Consider the following 13,445-nt stretch of genomic DNA (forward strand, 5'->3'; position numbering starts at 1 on the left):
GCTTTTTTTGGCTGCATGCAGGACAACGTTGCCTAGGTTTAAACAGATTGATCTTTGTGCACTTGTGCAAAATCCGCTGTGTGCCAAGTTTAGCGTGACCTGGCTTAAATCGGTAATAGCTAAAGCGAGTGCAAAACTCATAGTCTTGTTCTTTTCTTGTCCAGTGGGAGCCACCTCCTGCTGCCCCCCAAGAATCCAACAGAAGGGGCTCCCACAGCTCCCAGCAGAGCCATTAAGTCCCTCACTCCTTCTGTGGCATAGGTATGGTCTTCAGCTCCCAGCTCAGAACCATGGGGTCCTTTATGGCAAGAAACAAACTACCTAAAGTGCAAGTAATGCAATGGTTGCATCCATTGCCCCTAGACTGCAAATGTAATGCTGCTTTCACCCAGCTCTGCACATTACTGCTTGCCTCAGGTTACCACGTTCTTCTGGTAACACTACTGTTTCTTGGTCTTAATTTAATTACAACTGTGTTCTTCCAGCATCTGAAGCCAACATCCATCCTACTCCACACTTTGAGGTACCCGGATTACAAAACCTGGCATAGAGGGCCAAAAATACTACTAGATTTACCAAAATTGCTTCCCTCCACAACTGCTCTGGGCACTGCTCTTGCTTCAGTTCTGCAGTTTTCTCCCTCCTGCAGGTCACCACACCACACCTTCCTTCTTTCCCTTCATGGGCTCTGTAGCGGTGATCAGGTTTTGGTTTGGGTTGGGTTTTTTCCCCCTCTGCAGCTGTGCTGTGTCTTAGTGATGAGCACTATTGGAAACTGCTGCAGAGCAAGGTCTGAATCCATATGTTTCAGCTCAGTAGGCTGAGCCAGTTGCAAGAAAGCACGATCTCCCTGCAATTACAGGGCATCCATAGCTCCAACACTACAGAGTGAAAAACATTCATCATACTGTCTTCTGCTGTTCCAGGTGCTAAGAAGAGAGGCCAGTGTGGCTGGTATGTAACAGCCTAGGAGGTGATTGATGGTCCTGCCTACTTCCTTTGCCTTTCTGCCTTCTCACCATTTTGCCCCTTACCTTAGTTTCTTGGTTAGTTACAGAGAGCACTGGGAGAAGAGAGATGTTGTGTGGCTCTCTCAGCAGGAGAGAGTAATTTTTTTGGTAATTTGGTTCTGAAGTGAAAGCATAATTCTCCCTCTATGTTCTTGTCCATCCTCTCCTTCTTGTAAACAACAATTAGGTTTAAAAAACCAGAGAGAATCCCACACCTCTTGCCTCTGGATTCAGACTCAGCCACCACGTTAAAGCTACAAGTTCATTTAGCGATGGTTAGAGATTTTGAATTCTATAAAAATCAAGAACTCTTCCAGAAGCCTGACTTGAAGCAGCAGCACCTAAAGCTAGTAAGAACCCGACATAGCCTTCCCTTGATTTCAGAGGACGGCGATAGCAGAACAGACACTAGCTCCGAGGCTTTTTGGTCAGCCTCCCTGAACAGCACGTGTGCGCGCTGCCGAGTTGTTTGGGATGCACCTACTCCCCAGCACGGGCGCTGAGGACGCAGACGCAGGAACCTGGCCAGACGTCATAACCACATCCCCTGGCTGTGAGCACTGAATGAGCACCAGGCCGGAACCGAGCTCCACACCTGGGCAGATGCTGCTTCTCCGTAACCCTACAGATCTATGTGGGGTTACAGTAACAGGCCTGGCCATTCCAGCACCAAGGGACTGGCCAGACAGATCTGACCACAGGACAGTGGAGAGGGCGGCATCACCACATGTCACTTATTAGCCTCTCAGGCAACTGTAAAGTGTGCAGAACTAAGCTCTGGGTTTCTAGCCTTGTCAGCAGAGGCTCTTGCTACCCCCGAGCCTGGCAGCAGCCTCCTGCCAACCCCAGCTGGTCCCCTTGCCACAGCAGCAGCCAAAGGCCAGCCAGAGAAGATTGCACAACCAGGCCTTGATCTGTATTTTCCACTGCTCAGCCAGCAAACCCCTCCTTTTTTCCAGCACAGCTGTTTTCCATCTCTGCTCAGGAAACATGCCCTGTTTTTGATTCCTGGGTCTTGCTTTATGAAGCAATCATGGGCAGGCTGTCTGGGTGGAACGGGTCACAAAGTGGCTGTGGGATAACTCTGGATTCTGAACGCCAGCACAGAACAAAGGGGAGCTTTGCCAAGGCTCAGGTGAGCCTGGGGTCAGCACACAGACAGGCTACTGACGCAAGCACGAACGCAGGGTTTTCTTTCTCTGGGCTGTGGTGTTTGAAATCCCCCCTCCCTTTTCCTCTCCTGCCCACTTGCCACAGCCTTTTCCTTGTTAGATCCACATTTCAGTAACAACGGCGGGTGCATGGGCAACGGTGTCACTTTTTTGCGACATCCTACTCACGCCAAACTCCTCGACCAAGGTGGCTCTCTCTTCTTAAGCCACCAGCCTCGCGTGGCTAGGTTAGTATGCTGCCAGTTCGTCCCCCTTCTAGGCATTCTGGTTGATGATATCCCGACACACAGCTATAGCCTGGGAACTTGCAGCCCTGCCATTAGAGACACTCATGTGACGGCGCAAGCAGAGGACAGTGGGGCAGCACATGGTGGCGGGAGGCCCAGGATGAAGCGCAGACCCAGATGTGCTGCCCTCAGAACACCAGCAGCCGGAAACACCCTGGTATTGTACTTCTTGGCTCTCTCTCCAAAACACTGGAAATTAGCCAGCTCCCTGGTCATATCAACCTGGAAATTAGCTGGCTTCCTCAAGGGTTAAGGCATTAATGTTAACACCATCTATATTAACTGAAAACAAGATGTGTGCAAAAAGGGCTGAGTTACAGCTGTTACAGGAGTCATACCTTGCCTTTTCTGAGTCCTTTGCATGTGAAGCATGGTCCTTTACAGTAAAGGCCTATGGAAGTGTCTTTTAGGCTGGAATGGGTAGAAGGGGCTGTTATGATAAAGAGCCCCGGAGCTCACAAAGATGTGCTCCAGAGCAGACTTTGAGATCACCAAGAGCAGGAAAAAAACGGTGGAAGAGGTTATCCCAAAGGGGCAGAGCTAAAAATCAGCTGGGCACCATAATCAAACTGCCTGGCTGGGCATCTATTAATAGGCAGAGGCAACAGACAGAAAAGGAGAAGGGAAGCAGAGTTTGGCCTCCTTTTACAAATATACACTTGATCAGTTCCTGGCCACTCTAACTGGTTTAAGAGTGTTCACACAAAAGGACTTACTGCTGTAAGAGGAAGGATTCAGAAAAATCACTTAATTGAACCATTGCTAACACCACACAACCCAGAGCCTGCAGCAGAAGCTGCCACATGGGCAGCAACCAGGGAATTTTATGCTATAGTTACTACTTCACTTTTAGTGGGAGCCTTTGTGTCAGGGCTGGGGCTGCAATGGGAACTGGAGGACAGGAAGGAAAGCACGCAGGCCCAGATGTGCAGTGCACTGCAGTCCTGCCCAACAGGCAGATGTTGTCTGTTCGCCCAGTCCGGGGTCCCTTATGAGCAGAGTGTGCCACTCGCACCAGATTGTGCAATAGCAGTTTGGGATGTGTACAAACACTGGCAGCACGGAGAGATGTTGGTCCTTGGTGCGAACTCTGACCTAGCCTGGCTCCTGGCTGATGGCAGCGGTGAGGTGTATATACACCAGGGCTTGTCACGTGTGGTGCACTCTACGCTTCCCGACAAGGCTCCTCCCGTGCTTTGCTTTCTATGTGTACACACAACCCAGTCTACGAGCGCTCTTGTCCTGCCTCTTTCCTTTGAAGGCAGCAAAGGAATCTCCATTATTTTAGAGGGCATTTAGCTTAGTCTCCTGAACTCCTTACCAGAGAAGTATCTCCCAAGCCTCCTGACCACTGTGAATACTTTCTACACAGGCATATTAACTTCCCTTCATTTGTTTGAAGTGCCTGCCTTCTCTCATTATGCTTTTGCCCTGCACAGAGCTGTTTTGCAAACCATCATACTACAGAAGACCTCTGACCACAAAGTCCAGACCAGTTCCTGGCCCATAGCAAAACTGTAATACAAGTAAAACAACAATTTTCAGAGAGATTAGCCTTTCTGAGAGCATCAGGTAGCCCAACAGTGGCTCGTGCACGCTCTGTGGGGCACATCCTCCCAGCAGCATGGCCCCTTCACACCCTAGGAACCAGTGAAGCAACATTCTTGAGCAACAAAGGGAAGCATGACACAGTGGCACACAAAGTGCACTTGTTAAACTTCTTCCACTGCCATGGTCGTTCTGCTGGACTCTGATTTAACCTTATTTCCAATGCCAGTACCTTGCTTTTACCTTCATCCCCATTTTTTTAAGTCATTTTTACAGTTTCATTTTCTTTTGTACAAGGCATAGTTAAGCTTAGGGAAAATAAAGACTTACTTTGTTTTAATGCCAAAGGTATTTTTTTTTAATTCCTTTTTTACCCTTTTCATTTTTTTTTAGTTTAAACAAGAGATAACATACCTTTTGAGAAGCAGCTTTCCTGGAGTTGCTTGTGCCCTGAAAACACACGCACCTGGAAATTCCAGTGCTTGAGAGAAGTAGCAGAAGATCAGTCCGTAAATGATTTTGTTGCACATGGGGAGCTAGAAGATAGGCTGAATTCCATGCTCAGTGTCTTCAGTCCTCCCTAGAAATGACAACACAGAAAGTGTCGGCACTGAATCATAAGAGCTGACTAAAATATGAGGCTTCTTTCCCTTTAACAAGATCTCTTGAACAGTCTTCCTTGACATTCTGGGTAGAGTTGACTCTACTAAGATATTCAGAAAGGTGATGTTTGACAATGTGATCTCAAATTTTGCAGTATACCAGCACAGGTAAGAGATCTCTTAATACTGCAAGAACAAAAGTGCCAGAAGCACGAAACAAAGCTTCTCCAAGACTTCTTAACAAATAGACCTAGTCCTAAAAGTTTCTGTATTGGCTGGTTCTACCTGCCTCATTAAGCCTGGAGAAAGGACAGAATTAAAGTGCATTTCTTTTATAAGAAGCAAAGCCTGGCACTGTCTGCTGCTGGAGAGCACTAAGTTCTTCAGACAGCCTTGAGGTGCTTGAAGGGAGGACCTGTGAACACAGACAAAAACACGTGCGAACAAACTACAAAGCCTGTTACAGAAGCCACAGAGGTTTAAGCTGTGCTGCCTTTCAAAGGAAGCCTGTTCTGAGCAGAATTAGGTCACAACCCATCTAAACTATGACTGCCCATGTCACTTAAGCTGATGGACCTGAACATGCATTAACCATGCAGTGGGAGGGAAAACTTCAGAAAGGGTCCTTTACATCTAACAAGCCTTTGATCACTCATTTAGTCTTTAGTTCCTTGGAACCTGCTACAGCTAAAGCACTCCATCAGGCAGCCAAGGGGATGGCTGGTTTAGAAGTGTGCATAGCAAGAAGGAGAGTCAGCAAAGCTATGTCAGGTTGCTCTAGGTCTTATTCAATTGAGTTATAAATATCTCCAAAGATGGACCTTTCAAACACTTGCTCTGCAACCTGTTCCAGTGTGTAACCCACTCTCACTGTGCAATCTTTTCCATATATCCAATTGGATAGGTAATTCGGTGCACGGAGGGGCTTGTCTAAAATGCCAGCATTATACTTTCCTCCCTAACTTGATGTGTGAAGGCTCCAGGCCATCAGGAAAACCACACAATGACAGCACTACAAAGGGAGCTGGCAATGTGATTATGTATGGGCACACAGGCTGGAGGGCCCCAGGGGTCTGGAGATGACAAAAGACATAGTAGCCGGGTTCTGTCTTTGTTTCTCAAGGCCTGTGCCAACGGTGTTGCCAACCATGTACATTTGGTAACGGTCTGGAAAGCTCTAGAGACAAGTTCTGTGCTTGTGGTCTTTGCTGCTATGCAGCCAGCCAGCTCTCTATCCTCCTCCTCAGCTTTGTGAGGGACCACAGAGGATTCAGACCACGTAAGGGCTGCAAGGAGCCATCATCCTCTTGTTCAATTGTTCAGCTTGTTAAGGACTGGCACTGCGCAACGCTGAAGGAGGCACAGAGTGAGAGACAACCTGAGGAGATCCATAATGCTGAAAGCAACGGATGTTCTTTGTCCCCTCCTAGGCAAAACGAGCTGCAGTGACTTTATGTGCTTTTACAATTTATTTTACAGGGAAACCCATATTTAGAAAGTGACAATAGGAGGAATTCAGTTTGTGCCACCATATCTGCATCCACTCTGCTTTAATGAGTACATAAGGCCTCGCTTTCCTCTGACAAATGGGTGAAGGGAGAGGCCAGGGACTGGACATGTATTCAGTCCTGGCTTTGAAAGGCTCAGTTATAGCAGGGCTGAGAGCCAAATGCGACTCTGAGCCATTCATTCTCCTCCCCTACTAAAGAATGATCTTCAAGCTCTGGACCCTCATCTCCACCCAAAATGACTGCCCTGATTTATTTCATGCTTTTTTGTTGTTTTCTTTAAAATCACTCCTAAGCTAAGCTTTTGTTTGCCAAGTTTTCAGCCTGGAGCAAATTTTTACAGTCGAATTATAACCTCACTTTCTTCCCCTTGAAAAAGAGGTGTTTTTCTGGATATGCTGCTGGCCCACCCATTACTCACCTTGCTGCTGGGAGGCAGGGGAGGTGGCAAGCTTTTTATATAACAGCATCTCAAAGTTCAGTGTCACAGGCATGGGCACACATCTGGTTAAACCATTTCCCCCATATCTTGGCTCAAAATCCTTGGCTGAGACATCTCCTGGCAGTAGACGTGTCCAGGGAGCTGAGAGGGAGGGAATAAAGGAGACAAAGTGGTTAGGTTTCTCAGAAAGGGAACGGTTGTGGGCTGGAATATAAAGAAATGCCAGGACTGGAGAGTCTGCTCTCTCAGCACGTTACAGGATTTTGACTCTCCAGGGCAGCGTGACGCCAGCCCACACTTGAGGGGGCCCCTCTAAAGCACAGGCTGCAAAAAGCAGAAGACAGCTGAGCCCAGCGCCTTCCACCAAAGGGACAAATGGGAAATGGTCTGAAAAGGTACCATGACCTGGAGCCTTGGAGGAACTTGGACACTTCTTTTCCTCAGTGATTTCAGTTTCCCCACTTCGAACCCTGTGAAAGCCTGAAAATCCCCACTCAGCTGTCAGTGAATTCCCAACACCAGTTTTGATGCCAGGAAGGTTCTGGAGAAGACGTTTCAAAACAAGCAGCTTCATCACCCCAAGCGCCTGCTTTGCCAGCGGTGTCCAGTCCCCCGTGCTTACTCAGAGCATGCCTAAAAACATTATCTGTGGTCTGGGACAGGGTGTGGGAGGGCGCAAATAGGAGGGGAATAAGATTTGTTTAGTTGGGAATTCCCTGTGGATGTGTCAGATCAGGACTGAAAGTCCTTCAATGGATTAGAGATGTTTCTTATACGGGAACTGATGCCCAAATTACTCTGCAGTACAATCTTTTATTATTTTATTAACTTATTTCCCCTCCTCCCATAAGATCAGTTAACAAGCAGAGGCTGCCTCTCTCACTCCAGGCAGATTGTCTGTCTGTCCACCACACTCCCACTCCTAAGGAATTGTTCCATGTTAGGAGCCACCATAGTGTATAACATTTTTACACAAGCTGACAGCAGCAGCAATTTATATGATCGCCAGGCTTTAAACTTCGCAGTGCACAGGTCTTCTAGAAAGGCTGCTGACTGGGAAGGAAAACAACCAGCATTCAGCGCAGCAAAAAGGCCAATTCTGGTACTGAGCTTCTCTGCAAAGAGGGGAGCTGGACCCAGGACTAACTCTGAACTTGGTGACATCATCGGATGTGAAAAGCCACACAAGATGGTGCATCTCATGTACTGAGAAGGTCCAAGGGTAAGAAAACTCACAGGGTTGCTTTCCCCTGTGAGTTCAAATCTAAGCGAAGGACAGAGGAGCCCCTTCCTATAGGCATGGTCTCAGCTGCATTTGAACTCCCGCTGTCCAGGGGGTGACGGAAACTGAGGACAGTAAAGGACTTTCTCATCCATCCATCTGCTTGTTCCAAAGCAAGTCAGCTCAGTCTGCCACCCCTGACTGAAATTTTTACACTCTGTTTTAACTATTGCATTCACAGACCCCACAGCCACCTGTGCACTTTATTCCAGGGCTTCATTAGTGTTATCGCTATAAAGGTTTGTTCCTAATGTCTTGCTGTAGTTAAAAACCTTGACATTTTGTCCTATATGTCCTAGATATGGAGAACAAATCATAATCATTCTCCTTGTATTACTTGTATTGTCCCTCCAGCCCTTTACTACTCCATGATGTTATCACCCTTCTTCATTCTTGTTTAAGAGCCTCGGGCTCTCTCAGCTCTCCTCTTCTAGACCTCCTAGATCCTCTTCTTATTCCTTAAGGCAAATGCCAAGCTTGCTATCTTAGCAGGGAATGGCATAGCCCTGCACTTTGGGGGCAGGGACTCAAGTGTAACTAGATGCCAGATTACCTCAAATAATTGAGCTGGCTTAACAATGTCTTCTTTCCACTGGCTTTGCTGCAGTACTACAGTTCACCCCTTCCCCCAGTTGTGATTATCAATGAGTCTGCAGGCTATGTTCCAGTACAGCCTGAAAAAAAACAACTTTAACAAAAAAATACAGAGCGCTGTTTTTAGCTAGGATATTTTCAGGGATCTATAAGAACTTCTGAAGCTGGTTTCACCTCCCAAGCCAGCTTATCACAATTACCCTCTAACAGGTATTTTGCAAGTGAATCACAGAATCTCTGAGGTTGGAGACACCTCTAGAGATCATCTAGTTCACCCCCTTGCTCCAGACAGAGTCAACTATAGCAGGTTGCCCAGGACATGTCCAGTTGCGTTTTGAATAATCTCTGAGGATGGTGACTCCACAACCTCTCTGGGCAACCTGTTCCTATGTTCAAACACCCTCACAGTAGAAATCAGTGAGAAATGGCTTTGTCCTCTTTATTCCCTCCCATCCAGTATTTACACATATCAGCTAATCACATCCAACTCCGAAAACTTGCTCTTTTCTCTCCTCCACACCTCTATTTCCCATTACTACTTGCTTTGGTCAGTGAAGCAGATTCCAGTTATAGGGAGCTGCCACAGTGACACACACAGGTAACAACAGCTCAGGTTTGTTTGCTCCTGTTCTGATCGTATCTACGTGACCAAACCTTGTTGTACTTCACCGTGACGAAGAAACAAGGATGCAGGCAGCACAGGTATCAAAGCCAGCATCAGCAGACAGGGCTGACGGACTGCTCTACTCCGTATCACAATCTGCACATTCATTTTAAAAAGCCCCTCCCCACCACCACCACGTCTAGAAGCCTGCAGGGTGAGAAATACTTAAAAGCCCATGTGGAAGGAATCACGCGATGCCTGCCTGAATCTGCAGGCAGCCTGAGAGGCATGAAGAGCTATCATTTATCTCAACATAAGATAAGCAAGAACCACAGTTCTGGAAAGGGTAGGAAAGGATGAGAGCAGCAGCCCAGTATCTTTCCCAAAATACTGGTTTTCTTACCCAGCCTCCAAACTACTATCCCAGCTTTCTCAGGGAAGGAGAACGGCAGGGTGGAGATAGAGAAGGAAACTCTGCTCCTCCCTCTGCTCTCAGTGGTGTGCCAAAGCTCCCAATCGCACTAATGTGACCTTGCCAGACTCTTCAAGGAAACAATTACATGGGTCTCTGCCCTTGGGACTTTACATTCGAAGTCTCCAACCCTTCAAAGACGCATGCACTTGCTTGGGTTATAGCTGCTCATAGAAACATGACACGAATGAATTATAGGCAAAGAAGAAAGGTTGGGACACGCATACTCTTGCAAGGGTTGTCAGAGAGGAGAAGACAATCACAAACCTTTCCCTCTCCTCCAGGTGAAGAACTTTACAAACCGTGGACACTTGCGATCTTCCCCTTGTCTAAAACCTCATTTTTCCCTGGGATATTTGTCTTTCCTACATTTCCCCTCAGTAATGATCTAATCAAGTAGAATTCTTCTGGTATTAATCAGATGAGCAGGGGAGCACTTTGTGGTTAATATTATCAATGGGGATGTCAGGAAAGCTTTGACAGGATTACCCCCGGAATGTGCCATTTATTAACTAGGCCATTAGCTCAAATGGCATGGCCGGGGTGGGGCAGGTTTTGCTTTGCACATGGGAGAAGGCTTGTTTGAGGGTGGGGAAGCTGAGGGTGGTGGAGTTCTGTCTCCATCTGATTCAGAGACCTCGAACAGCTGCCCTGGCAGCCCTGAGATATCTTTCCCCATCTGTGAGTCTTTACTTTCATCATCTCTTCCCATTATTGGGAAACCATCACAAATCAAGCTGCAGACCGAGCTAGGAGAGCTTGCACCACCAAGCGTAGGCTTGTGGTCCTGACTTGGGTAGGACGGGAATGAATTCTGGCTGTTCCAGGCTGTTCTGCTGTGGGAGGCCAGAGATAAAGACTCCAACCCCTTGCCCAGGGCACCAGGAAGGAGAACCCGGGTTTAGAAACAGAGGCATGTTAGACCTGCAGAAGCAGCCGGGGTACACAGCAGGCACAGGCAAAAAGTTCAGCCAAGCGAGGGAAACAAAACAAAAGCTTTGTTTTCTCTCCTTGAAATTCAGCAACACAGGTGGATAAGCATGGTCAGGAAGAAAACAACCAAACATTAAAATGGAAACAAATGTAAAAATATAGCCGCAACACCCTTTCTCTCCAAGCAGGTTTCTATCCCCAGTTCCAGAGGCACTGGGCATCGTGTGTCATGCTCCAGACAGCTCTACACGGGCTACCAATACAGGGAACTTTTGCAAACTTCTGTCTCAATGATCATTGCACCAGGGAAGAGACAGACAGAGGCACCCAGCACCAAAAGTGGCTGGGCTGTGAAGCAAAGGGCCAAAGAGTGAAAGAAACTCCCCTAACACATTGCAGGATGTCTTACTCATTCCTTATTCGGGCAGGAGCAAGGAAATAAAATAAGACCTCTACTCAGTGCTATTTTTCTTGGCAGCACACCTCTGGAAAGACGGCAGGGATTCCCCCTGCACCGGTACATCTGAGGGGTGAATCCCATGTGACGGCACTGGTTTCCTCACAGAAAATGGGTCTCTCATCCTTGGGGGCAGGAGGAGCACAGGGCTGGAGAGCAGGTTTTGTGGGGAGAGGACACCAGGGGTGAGTAGCGTCTGGGGAGTCCAAGGGGAATGTAGCCCTGACAGCGGCCAGGCTGAAAAGCAGCTCTGGAAGTTTGTGCGCTGTAGCACCCACCACTGCCTTCAGACACCCCACAGCATTTATTTATCATTAATTAGTCAGTGGAGTAACTGGGCCCTTGCAGGGTGTTTATCGACAGGGGAAAGGAAAGTTGCTCTTCTTGGATGAAGCATTGAACACAGAAAGGCAAAAAACAGCATTTGCTTTTAAATCCCGTCCTGCCTGGTCAGCTAAAGAAAGAATTAGTACTAGAATCCAAAATGCTGCAGGAACAATAGCACATCCAGCGCAGTGTCTCCTCTGCTTTGACACGCACAGAGAACGTATTTACATAACTCCATCCACCCTCACTTCCAATGTGGCACTTATGCATAGAAAGGTCTGCAAAAGAAGGCCCTTGAAATCTCAGTTAGATTTGTAAAATGGATGTCCTAGGCCATAAACCAAGATCTTGCACCAGCTCTTTACCATTTATTCAGCAGGAATAGAATTAACTGAAAATTCAACAGCTAGTCCATAACTTCTCACATTGCCTATGGAAAAATCTATCAACTCACGTCTCTAAAGTCCAGGTGTGAAATTCCTATTTCTCAATTTGTTCCAGCAATTGCTCTGATGAGGGAACATCCCAGGAAAGGTACTTCTTCACCAAGCAGAAGTCTGGCTTCTGAGCCCAAATTCCCTATACCAATGTCATCTTCTTTACCTTAGGCAGACCACTTAGTCTGCATTTAGAAAGAAGGTTGGGGGCTTTCCTTGAGGCAGTCTGCTCCAAAGAGGTCCAACCGAAAGATAGTGAAAAGCCAAAAAAAAGTCAACATAAAATAGAGACTGAACCCAGCAAAACTGCTGCTGATATTCGGGAGCAGAAACCGCATACCTCTTGCCTGAACAATTTCCAAACCATAAATGATGTTTAATGTGGAAAAAGTCATAAACGTACAAAAAGTTACTTCTAAAACCAAAAACACAGAGTTTCTTACTTTCGGCTTTGATGAATGAAGTGTTTTGTACTCTCGCGTCACGCTTGGCACTCTAAAAACCTCTCTGCTAGGTGGAAATTAATGGCACTGCATGTCAGCATGGCCACTGGCTTTGCAGCAGCCTGGAGACTGCCCTTCAAGATCCTAACACAGGCTATTTCTGTTCACTGCTCAATAAGATGGAATATGTTCTCCTTCCACCAGTGATATATCACAAGAAAGGGTTAAACAATACTAAAAGGACTTCGAATGTTGCTGTCCATTATGTTCTTTCATGGTTTCAGATTTTACCTGGCTTTCAGCTACCCATTCTCTACTGTCCAATTCAACAAGAGACACTGCATGAATAAACCAGAAGTGGCTCGCATAAAGCAAAGTTTAAGGTATTTCAAAGCTGATTATTATTAAGGTATTTTCAAAGCAGATTAAGGTATTTCAAAATGACACAGGAGTTAAGAAAATGATGCTCTAGTCTCCTCTCCGTTGTTGTTGATTTGTAGACATTTTCAAGTGTTCCAAAACTATATTTAAAATTAAGCTTTTAAAGTAAACAGTTTGCACTGGGTGCCAAGACTAGTTTAATGCCAAAATAGAAAACTCTGTCTGGCTGGCACACGCATGACTTTCCAAGCAGGAAATCCAACAAAGCGTTGAATACAACACACATCATTTGATAGTCTCAAATAAGACGCCCACTTGGCACTGGCAGCAACCAGTCTCCCATCAACTACATCCAAAAATGATGCTTGCCTAACTTGTTATCATGCAAAAAATTAAGGGGAGTATCTTCCTCTTTTGAACTCTGCTGGAACTGGAAACAGGCTGAAAACTCCTGGTACACAACCCTGCAGAACATCTGAGAACCGCCCTTCCGAGGTGGAAGCAGACAGAACAATACTGGAAAGTGGAGCTTCCCAGCCTTTTCTGTACTGTGAATCGCACCATCTCCACACAGCGCTGGGGAAGCCCTGCGGGGGCTACAGCCATGGGGAACACAGGGGAGCAAAGCTAATAACTGTTTTATGTATTTATGTGAGTAGCTGGAAGAAGTCAGCAAAGCTGTAGCTGCCCTGTCAGCTCTCCGAAGGCACCAGCGGCCAGTCAGCAGCCCACAGGTCTGAGTGCTGCTAACTGAGCTGTTTGCTATTTCCCCACCACTTTTCACATCATGTAATCCCAAGCTTTTGTACAAGAAGCTTTTCCCCTTCCTGCAGCCCTGAGAGGCCTGGGGTCTCCACCTGGTGTGAAACAGCTATATTAACTCCTTCACTTACAAAATGCAGTACTGCTAAGAAAAAGCAGTGATGGGTAGTGTAAAAGCTGCTAC

At 46.8% G+C, this 13,445-nt stretch overlaps 1 long non-coding RNA gene across 1 annotated transcript in view; it reads right to left on the reverse strand.

Moving 5' to 3' along the window:
- Positions 1–3,983: 3,983 nt before the first annotated feature.
- LOC309446589 overlaps positions 3,984–13,445 on the reverse strand; it is a 73,292-nt gene continuing 63,830 nt past the window's right edge. The window contains exons 2-3 of the long non-coding RNA XR_014185475.1: positions 6,549–6,710; positions 3,984–4,597 (exon numbers count right to left, since the gene is read on the reverse strand). This is a non-coding gene — a long non-coding RNA (uncharacterized lncRNA). The remainder of the gene's footprint in view (positions 4,598–6,548; positions 6,711–13,445) is intronic.

This window comes from Streptopelia decaocto, assembly GCF_964273445.1.
Source record: "Streptopelia decaocto genome assembly, chromosome: 15".
In the NCBI taxonomy this organism is placed as follows: Eukaryota; Metazoa; Chordata; class Aves; order Columbiformes; family Columbidae; genus Streptopelia; species Streptopelia decaocto.